Here is an 11,410-nt window from a genome sequence, read left to right on the forward strand (position 1 = left end):
GTTTGTGAAAAGTGTCAGTGTCAAGTCGGTCATCACTAATGGAGATGGGAGAGGTCCAGGAAGGGGAGGGAGGTGTCAGAGATGGTCCAGGTAAATTTAAGGTCAGGGTGGAATGTGTTGGTGAAGTTGATGAATTGCTCAACCTCCTCGCGGGAGCACGAGGTGGCGCCAATGCAGTGATCAATGTAGCGGAGGAAGAGGTAGGAAGTGGTGCCGGTGTAATTACGGAAGATGGACTGTTCTACGTAGCCAACAAAGAGACAGGCATAGCTGGGTTCCATACAGGTGCCTATGGCTACCCCTTTGGTCTGGAAGAAGTGGGACGATTCGAAGGAGAAATTGTTAAGGGTGAGGACCAGTTCAGCCAAACGAATGAGAGTGTTGGTGGAAGGGTACTGTTGGGGACGTCAGGAGAGGAAGAAACGGAGGGCTTGGAGGCCCTGGTCATGGCGGATGAAGGTGTAGAGGGACTGGATATCCATGGTGAAGATGAGGCGTTGGGGGCCAGGGAAACAGAAGTCTTGGAGAAGGTGGAGGGCATGGATGGTGTCTCGAATGTATGTGGGGAGTTCCTGGACTCGGGGGGATAGGACAGTGTTGAGGCCGGTAGAGATGAGTTCAGTGGGGCAGGAGCATGCTGAGACAATGGGTTGGCCAGGGTGGTCAGGCTTGTGGATCTTGGGAAGGAAGTAGAACCGGGCAGTGTGGGGTTCCCGGACTATGGGGATGGAAGCTGTGGGTGGGAGATCAACAGATTGTTGGTGTTTCGGGAGTTTCAATCTGACGATCCTTGCTCATTTCCCTTTATATTGTCCCAAGGTCTTTGTTCGTGGACAGGTTATCAGATTAGGTTTCCTTATTGTTTAGTATTAATAAGAACAGCAAATATCTTACAGCAGGACCATTCTTAACTATGGTTTGCTCCCTTTCCCTGGATTATACATTGGTACCTGATCATCTGGTGAATAGTGCTCAGATGAAATCATAGACAGCCTTTCCCTTTGGAATGATTCTAACTAAACTAAGAAAAATATCCCACTTGGTGGTCTAATTTTAATTACTTTATCCCATTCTGTGCGGTAATTACCATTTAAAATCATTCATGAGCCCTAGAGGAATTTCACTCTCCAATACAATATAATAGATGGAAAACCTTGATTAAATGTTCCCACCTGCTTCAATTTATTAGCACATTTTATTTGTTGACTTTACATAATTACACATCTTCTTGGGAGCTATTGTTACCAAAGACACTCATTTACATTTTGCCTGAACCAATTGATTGTAGGATGAACCTGAATCTGAAGAGCAGTATTATCTGACTGATAATACCTGTCAATGTTACTTCTATTGCTCCACCTACAATACAAGCATTCACCTTGCTCTTTTGTTCTAATTAATATTCTGGTTTCATATTATGTAATATTTGGCTATCCAGTTAATTGTCAGAGTTTTCAATAAATAGAAGTTCTGGGAGTGCTCAACGTTGACATCAGGCAGCATGAAGTCTCATGGCACCAGGTTAAAAATGGGCAGGATACTTACTGGTGGTTGCCATCTCCATCCCCCTCTCCCTCTCTCCCTTAGTATTCCTCCATGATAATCACTAAGAAGAAGCAATGAGGATAGCAAATGCATCATATGTATTTTGTATTCAAGGTCAATTAGCAAGAGCAGCACTGAGCTTGTCACATGAAGAAAGACTTAGCTGCCAGAATAGACTAATGACAGGTAGTAACTCAACAGTAGGAAAAAGTCTACTTGGCCTAATCCTCACCAATTTACTAGTTGCTGCTGCAGATGCATCTGTCCATGACTGTATCAATAGGAGAAACCACCAAACAGTCCTTATTGAAATCAAGTCCAATATTCCCACAGAGGGCATCTTCCACTGCATTAATTGTGTAGTGGTAACCCTGTGCTAAATGGAATTGATTTAGAACATATCCAGCAATTCAAAGCTTGGCATCCATGAGGCCCATCAGTAGCAGTGGAATTCTATTCCTTCACAATCTGCAACATCATGTCTTGGTGATGCTAGCAAAGCAGGAGCTCTGAAGGAATGGAGAAGAGGATGCCAGGCACAGCATCAGGTGCACTGATAAATGAGTGTGGCCATGGTGAAGCTATGACACAGAACTGCAGGTATATCAAACAGCAGCAACAACATACTATAGACTGAGGTAAGTAACACCATGATCAAATGGATCAGAGTTTGACTCTGCAGTGCTATCACAATCAATGTTGAATGATGGTAAATAATGAAGCAAATAGTGGGAGGAGGAGGCTTTGCAAATATCTTCATCTTTAATGATGGCAATGTCAAGCACTTGAATATAGAAGACGAGGCTGTAACATTTGCAATCATCATCAGCGAGAAATGATTCATTTCAGTTTCACTCTGAAATCCCTGTCTTGAAGCCAGTCTCTTGACTATCTATTTCACTCCACATGAAATCAGGAAACGGCTGATTGCCTGATAATGTCCCAGTTAGAATCAGGCCTTGGGGAGAGTGTGAGTACAAATGGTGCTAATCACTAAGGCCCATGCTCTGGGAGTACCAGGTCTCATTGATCACATTGCAGCACTCAAAATACATGGAAGCTGAAGGCTAATTCAATCACAGAGCACTGGTAGTTGAATGGCTAGAATCTTTGAAGATCTGCTTCCAATTTCATCGGATTTCATGGAGGGTTTCTCTCCGCGCGGCCTACTGAGTTTGTGCTGCCAGCATTCTCTGGGAATGCCAACACTGGCCTTTCTCAGAACTAAGAACATGTTCCGTTCCTAATACTCCCAACACAGTATGGGCGGCACGGTGGCACAGTGGTTAGCACTGCTGCCTCACAGTGCCAGAGACCTGTGTTCAACTCCCGCCTCAGGCGACTCTGTGTGGAGTTTGCACATTCTCCCCGTGTCTGCGTGGGTTTCCTCCGGGTGCTCCGGTTTCCTCCCACAATCCAAAAATGTGCAGGTTAGGTGAATTGGCCATGCTAAATTGCCCGTAGTGTTAGGTGAAGGGGTAAATGTAGGAGTATGGGTCTGGGTGGTATACGCTTCGGCGGGTCGGTGTGGACTTGTTGGGCCGAAGGGCCTGTTTCCACACTGTAAGTAATCTAATCTAATCTAAACAGGACTTTGGCAGCAAGGGCGATGGGTCCAGCCACAGTGAGATGTTCATCACTGTGTCTGCCTGGCTCAGAAGGTGATGGAGGAGGAGCAGATGTGATAGCAAGCAAACCTCACAGAGGGGGAAGAGCTTACAGCACAGGAAGAGGTCACAGCTGCAGGACCCCTCAGAATGTGTTGGAGGAATGGGGGGGAGGGGCAGTCATTTCCCCAAGATGAATGAGGTGCAGCATCAATGCCTTACTATCTGGAGAGCCCTTCTCAAAACCATTTCAACTCTCTTCCTCCTTCTACAATGCTGTACGACTCCTGCTTCTTTAACCAAGCTTTTGGCCCATTTTTTCTGATTGCATTCATACTGAAGGCCTTGAAATGTTTCAATTTATTAAAGGCACTATATGAATGCAATTCTGTCAGTGAGTGATTTATTGTGCAATAATCATCTTGCATTTATTTTTATTGCCTGGCCATGTGTATGAACTGAGCTGGCGTTACTCAGTTACTTTGCTTTCATTGGAAAAATGTTCATGTTCCTGTTGGTGTCTCACAACTCAGCTGGAAAAGTTGAAACTGGACAAAGTAATTCTTTGTCACACTGTGCACTGCTGATAACATTTTCCAAAACAGCAGTTATTTCACCAATCTTGCCAATTGGACCTGAAGATAAGTGCACACACTGCAACATTTTGAGTCTGTAACACAAGACATTGTTTGCCTGTTAAGGAGAGATTTGCAACTCCTTGCTGAGCAGTCTTTTCATTGTATTCTGAATTAGCAATTAATATTATTCCAGTTGTGAACACCCTAGATTTCACCACCTGCTGCTTTTCGAGCTTGTTGCTTTCAATTTTATTTAACTGACGCATCTGAATGTTTTTCATGAATCGAAATCATGGGAACTGTGACCACAAACTTTGGAAAAGTTATAGGAAACTGGTTGTTATTCCTGTAGGACATAGCCCCACTGGAATTGCTTCAGAAATTCTGATAAAATGATATCTGCAACAAAAGAATTGGTAATACTGTGTCATTATCAAATTCCTAATTATCTTTCCATTAGTAATCAAAAAAGAGACTTCATATTTTTATACACCTTAAGGATAACATAGTTCAACCTAACATACCCATTACTTCTCAGACAATGTTGAGACAAAGTAGGCTTTTAGTGAGTGCAGTTTAGGCATATGAATGACCTTCCCATTCCGTTACCAGTGGAGCTAATTAATTCCCTTTGAATTTAGTGTCTGTTTGAGGAACCCAGCATTGAGGAGGGATTTCCCCCACCCTTGCCAAAACCCCTTCTTTTCCCAGAAACCCCTCACCCAATCACAGGCAATCACAGGCTTCGAGTGGGCATGGTACCAGTAGCAGCTATCACCTGCTGGGCGGAGCTGTCAAGTCAGGAAGACCTAGTGGCCTCTGAGTGGATGATAGCTCTTGGCAGGTGCCCTTGGAGTCTTTAAACCTCAGAAAGGCCAGAGAGACGCTATAGTGAACATTCCCAAACAGAGGGGCTATGGAGTTCTCAGCAGCTCTCTAGGTGGCAAAGAAGATCACCTTCGCTTCCATTAAACACTGCCCATAGCCTCTCCACCTGGTTGTGTGTTCTGACATTGGATATACCAAAACTGTTAGTAATATTGGACAAAAACACTCAATCCTTCCAGTGCTCCTATCCAGAGTTTAAATTCTATTGAACTACTCAACCAATACCTTCATAGAATTGTTACGGTGCAAAAGGAGGCCTCTTGTCCATTATGCCTGCACCAGCTCACCGAGCATTTTAAGTTGATGCCAAACTGCTGCCTTTTCACCATGACCCTGTGCAATTTTTATAATGTTTGTAATTGCAACCTTCCATTAGCTACTCCATGGACATTGAACTGTATCTGTGTGTGCATGTGCTTTTATGTGTTTGTGCCAGTGAGTGTATGTGTGTAAATTGATGTGTGTGTGTGTGTGTGTGTGTGTGTGTGTGTGTGTGTGTGTGTGTGTGCATTTGTGTGTGTCAGTGAGTGTGTGTTTGTGTAAATGTGAGGAGTGTGTGTATGCGTGAGTGTGTTTATATGCGTGAGTGTGACTGTGTGCATGTGCATGTGTGAGTGAGTTTGGGTGTGTGTGCTGGGCCCCAGTAGCAGGACATTGTGCTGGAAGGGTAGTTTTGCATTTGTTTTGTGTTCTGTTTTCAGTTCTCTGGCACAGATCTTGTGAGACACTCCTTAGACTTGGACGAGCCCATTCCACCATCAGCGAGCAGAACTTCTAGAAAGAATTCAAAAGTCTACTGACAACTTTAAATGTTATTTATTTTTTATGGGAATAGGTATCTCTTCTATCTATAGAACATACAAGCAGTCAAACCATAATGACATCTCCAGATACCTATTAGTTTTTAATAAGGCAGCCATTCAAGTCCAGTGTGAAAAATAAATGAGAATACACTGGAGTGTCAACCAATCAAGAAAATAATTTTCATTTCTGTATCACTGCAACAGTCGCCTCTCAATTGCCATGGTGATACCTAGTACATACTTAGGATGGTAAAGCATTAAATGACTATTTTGCCGCCTGAGAATTTTGCAGAATAAATTTGTCGATACTAGACGCCTAACCAGAAGCTGCACTGGAGGCTGGGTGGATTGAAGTTAATGCTGCAGAACTTCATTATCTAACATCTATTATTTTCCAATGTGGCTTCTTACTTGGTGTCGGATATTGATGAATTTATCCCAGCAAACAGCTTTTAACTCATTTTACCATGTAGTGGTCAGGCAGAAAGCTTCATACTTGCTTCCCAGCATTATCAATCTGATAGAAAGGGAAAGTGACAGATTGAACAACTGATATAAACAAAGCCATTCTATCAATATTTTCAGAGAGAAACCATACCCTTTACACTTTTTAATATAGCAGCCTCTGGTTATGTCATAGTTCTAATACATACCCAGTGGTCAAACACTTCCCTACGTTGTCGTGGAAAACTGTAGCAGTGCGTCTATCCAGAGATAAAATGATGTGTAGCTTTTGAACTATCTGAATATGGATTACTATGGCCATGCATCTCCTCAATGTAGGAATATCATCAGCCTGTGTTTACCATGCAAAGAAGTGCTGTGACTCTGTATCTACCCAGTGATGGGAAACTGCAGCCCCAGTTTCTATCCAATGACAGAATCTAGCTTGATGTGGAAGGCTGTAATCCTGTATTGAGAGTTGCCTTGTATTCACTGTCATGACTGACAGGAGTGAGGCATTGGTAATCAAGCCTCACTATTCATGAAGTTGTCACACGTGTGAAAAGTTGATTGCCCAGTTTTACCTCACTGTCTAATTCAGGTTAAAAGAACATCAGTTTTTTTTAACATTGACAAGAGAATAACTGTTCACTGTAACTTTGTTTAACCAATGGCAAAAAAATAGACAAGTTGAATTGCTTATTGCTAATGCTATAACTGCAGCTCGACCCCTTGTTTAGAAATTCCCATCCACATTCAAATAGACACACGAAAAGGCAAGATCGAACATATATATTGTAGTAGGGAAGACAAGAAAGGTCAGAGAAACACAGTTCTGCCACCAGTCTGGATCTCAAACAATGAGTTGCTTTCTCTTGGTTTTCAGCTGACTCCTTCCGATTTTCAGGTAATGGGGTGAGATTTTGGATATACCGCTCCTCAAGTTTTCCCTCCCCAGTGGAGGATTCACTCTTTCAGTGTCTGTGAAGGTGTTTATTCTCCAATTTCCTTTCAGCAGGGAATTTGCAGAGGCAGCAGTTTACAGAGCAAGCTGAGAAAGAGTAGTGAGCTACGAAGGATTTTCTTTTACTTAGAGTCATAGAGTCAGAGAGACGTACAGCATGGAAACATACCCTTCGGTCCAAATTGTCTATGCTAACTAGTCCCATTTACCAACACTTGACCCATAACCCTTTCTATTCATGTACCCATCCAGATGCCTTTTAAATGTTGTAATTGCACTGGCCTCCACCACTTCCTCTGGCAGCTCATTCCATACACCCATCACCCTCTGTGTGAAAAAGTTGCCCTTAGGTCCCTTTTAAATTTTTCCCCTCTCACCCTCAACCCATGCCTCTAGTTCTGGACTCCCCCAACCCAGGGAAAAGACATTGTCTATTTATCCTATCCATGCCCCTCATGATTTTATAAACCTCTATAAGGTCTTCCCACAAAAGAGAGGGAGTGAGATGGATGCTTTCTTTTCGCAGTCTGAATGTTTCTGCCTCATCATCTACACTCAAGGCTGTGGCCTACTGTAATGTAAAGATGTTAGTATCTTGATTCCTTCTGAGCCCACATTTTGCAGATTACTATCTTGATCCCTCATATCTGACCCATGAATTAATACTGCAACCTTGAATTTAGTCTGATGGAACAGTGCTGTTCACCATGGATGCTACAGCTTTGCAATTCTTCTTCGAAGCAGTGATAAAATATATATACTTTTGCACTCTCTCTACCCAAGAACTGGTATACTTTAGCCCTGTGTGCTGCCAACATGGCTAGATGTCAGCATCTGTACTAAGACTTTAGCTTTGCATTTCTATACTGTCAGCACTGAGAGATAGTTTTTGTAGTGATGAGGGTTTTGTGAATCTTTCATCAGTTTAGGCTGCAGACCACTGATTGCCCTGTAATTTGTGCTCCAGTGCATGGGAATAATGTACAGGCTTGATCTCCCACCTGGAGCCAATTACAGTGAATAGAATTTCTGGCTATCAAATCCCTTTTAAAATGATGTATGAATCTAAATATGAGGGTCTGCAAATGGAAAAGGAGGTTATTTTATTTAATCAAGCTTCAAAATTGGTTTTACATGTATGTGATCCTTGGTGAAGGATGGGTTCAGAGGTGAAAATAGACATAAATGGAATGAAAGGAAACCTAAAGTGAATGCACAGCCGTGCTTTTGTGAGTATGTGAGTGAGCAGTATAGCAACCACTCCCCTGTTTTAGGGAGAGGTAGATGGACATGCAGTTGACTGAGGAACCTTAGGACGTCCTCCACTCCAGGAAACCAGGGAACCTTTGATGGCAGGTGCAGGCTCATTGCTGTGCACATATTGCTGTCAGGAAATGAGTCTAGATCAAAAACAATTCAATACCCAAAGGAAGCTGACAAGAGAATGATATCCAACCGTATCCTGGATGGCTGTGCAGTTGGATGCATTAAACCCTGCCAACACCAAGCTGTTGTGCAACCGTAGAGATTACATTTGTAAATCATGAATATCCATGCCTGAGGAAGGAACAGAATACAATTTACATGATAAATCTGGTCTCCACACACATCTTTCAAAGTCCTTTATCTTTGAGTTTGTTTAGAATAACATTAGCTGCGAAATGAATTCCCGACACCCAAGGTATGTAAATTGTGCACTTACTGTGCATGTACGGTTTCCAACTGCATATGAAGATGATTTTGTCCTTAACTTTGAAGACTCAATAATGGAAATCTTTACCAAATTTCTTGTGATGTGGTGAAAAAGGGTTTGTGAATTGTGGGCCACCATACCTGGATGCTACTTATCATGGTTACATTCCCCTGATTAATTCCCTGGGACTCATCCTGGTTCAGGAAGCACAAGATGCATTTTGAAAGAATATCTCTCCCAACAGCAAGAGCAGTTTTACACTGCAATAATCAATGGTAAATAAAAACATTAAACAGTATTAAATATTAAAAATATTAAGCTAAAAAAGCTGAAAGAAAATTGCTTCCAAACCCATCTTACTCAAGATACACTTGAGCTTGTTGTTAAGGAAATAGGCAAGTCCATAAGACCATAAGAAATAGGAACAGTAGCAGGCCATTCGGCCCTTGAACCTCTTTTGCCATTCAATAAGATCATGGCTGATCTGACATTCCTCACGTCCACTTTCCTGCCTTTTCCTTGTAATCCTTGATTCCCCTACTGATCAAGAATCCACCTACTCAGCCTTAACTACACACAAGGACTCTGTCCCCACAATTCTCTGTGACAAGGAGTTCCAAAGACTCGTGACCCTCTGAGAGAAACAAAATTCGCCTTACCTCAGTCTTAAATTGGTGCCTCTTTATTCTGAGGCTATGCCCTCTGCTCCTACACTGTCCTATAAGGGGAAACATCTTCTCAGCATTTACTCTAATAAAATCCCCTTAAGAATCATGTATGTTTCAATGAGATCACCTCTCATTCTTCTAAACTCCAGTGAGTAGAGTCCCACCCTGTTTAACCTTTGCTCATAAGACATTTCCTCCATACCAGAAATCACCTGAGTGAACCTCAACATTGATCTCATCATTCAGATGTTCCCAGTGGAGGTGTGACCAATGCTGACACCATTGATTTTGCTGAGGCCTAAGTACAAATTCCCATTAATCCTCAGCACTTTTAGTTTAGGCATGCAACAGTTATGTACAGCAATAGAGGCAGGTCCAGATCAAAGCCTACCCTTGATGCCAGAATAATAAATGTCCAAATTGTAATAACAAATTAACAGCTCTGAGAAATCGTCCTGTGATGACTTGGTGAGAGCATTCAGAGCTGTCAATATTGTTGTGATATTGTTCCAGTGTTGATTGATGTCAACATCATAATATTATTCCACCTGCAATGATGGATGTTGGTGTTAACCCGACATTTTGATAAATGTTGCTATAATATCAACATTGGTAACAGCCAGTATTGTAAATATATTCCATTGGCACTGACCGATTATGCAGGACTTATACACTTAATGGTAGGGTCCTGGGGAGTGTTGCCCAATAAAGAGACCTTGGGATGGAGGTTCGTACTTCTCTGAAGTTGGAGTCACAGGTAGACAGGGTAGGGAAGACGTTCCAAAACGTTAACTCTGATTTCTCTCCACAGACTTGCTTAGCTTTTCCAGCAATTTCTATTTTTGATCGTGAAGAACGTGTTTGTAATACTTGCCTTTTTTGGACCATACATTAAGTAACCGAGTTGGGAGGTCACGTTGCGACTGTACAGGACATTGGTTAGGCTACTTTTGATATATGAGGTAAAAATAATGACTGCCGATGCTGAAAACCAGATTCTGGATTAGTGGTGCTGGAAGAGCACAGCAATTCAGGCAGCATCCGAGGACAGGCAAAATCCGAGGACAGGCAAAATCGACGTTTCGGGCAAAAGCCCTTCATCAGGAATCGATGAAGGGCTTTTGCCCGAAACGTCGATTTTGCCTGTCCTCGGATTTTGCCTGTCCTCGGATGCTGCCTGAATTACTTTTGATATACTGCATTCAGTTCTGGTCTCCCTGCTCTAGGAAAGATGTTGTTAAACTTGAAGGGGTACGGAAAAGATTTACAAAGATTTTGCCTGGACTGGAGGGTTTGAGCCATAGGGAGATATTTTCCCTGGAGTATCGGAGGCTGATGGGTGACATTATGGAGGTTTATAAAATCATGAGGAGCACGGATAGGGTGAATATCCAAAGTCTTTTTCCCAGGGTAGGGGAGTCCAAAAGTAGATGGCGCAGGTATAAGGTGAGAGGGGAAAGATTTAAAAGCTTCCTAAGGGGCAATGTTTTCACATAGAAGGTGATGCGTGTATGGAATGAGAGGAAGTGGTGGAGGCTGGGACAATTACAACATTTAAAAGGCACCTGGATGGATATTTGAATAGGAATGATTTAGAGAAACTTGGGGAAATGCTGGCAAAGGAAACCAGATTAATTTTGGATATCTGGTCAGCACAGTCGAGTTGGACTGAAGGGCCTGTTTCCGTTCTATACATCTCTATGATACTATGACACTGAGATTCAGAAGCTTCTGTTGTTGAATACTGTCGTACTGTTGTTGAATAGTAAAATTACAGGACTTAGGTTTCAGAGCTGTTTATTGCATGTGTGAATGATAGGAGTCACTGAAAATACTCTGTTCAAATCTTTATGAAATTTCAAGTAAAGATGCCTCATTCTCCCAGTTTCTGCATACAGTCACTTTATTCATTTAGCATTTTTTTACAAGTTAATTATTTTTAACAGTTTGCATTTTGTTAATTTTGTTCTCATGAGCTGCCCAATCTGAAGCCAGTCATTTAGGTGCAAGCAAAGGGTTAAAACGATCACGTTATTAGACACGGCAGACAGTGATAGCAAAGTTATTCTGGTTGAACCTTACTTCAGGCATTTCAGAAGGTATCTGAACAAACAAGCAGCATATGTTAACTGTTATTTACACTTCAGTATTAACTGAGGATACGGGTTCTCACAATTGTGTCGGAGCATCAGCAAACATACAAACCAGATATTGATATTC

General features: G+C 42.2%; 1 protein-coding gene across 1 annotated transcript in view; it reads left to right on the forward strand.

Moving 5' to 3' along the window:
• LOC122540302 (ankyrin repeat domain-containing protein 65-like) overlaps nt 1–11,410 on the forward strand; it is a 171,229-nt gene that overhangs the window by 89,001 nt on the left and 70,818 nt on the right. The window lies entirely within an intron of this gene.

Source organism: Chiloscyllium plagiosum, chromosome 34 (genome assembly GCF_004010195.1).
Source record: "Chiloscyllium plagiosum isolate BGI_BamShark_2017 chromosome 34, ASM401019v2, whole genome shotgun sequence".
Classification (NCBI taxonomy): domain Eukaryota; kingdom Metazoa; phylum Chordata; class Chondrichthyes; order Orectolobiformes; family Hemiscylliidae; genus Chiloscyllium; species Chiloscyllium plagiosum.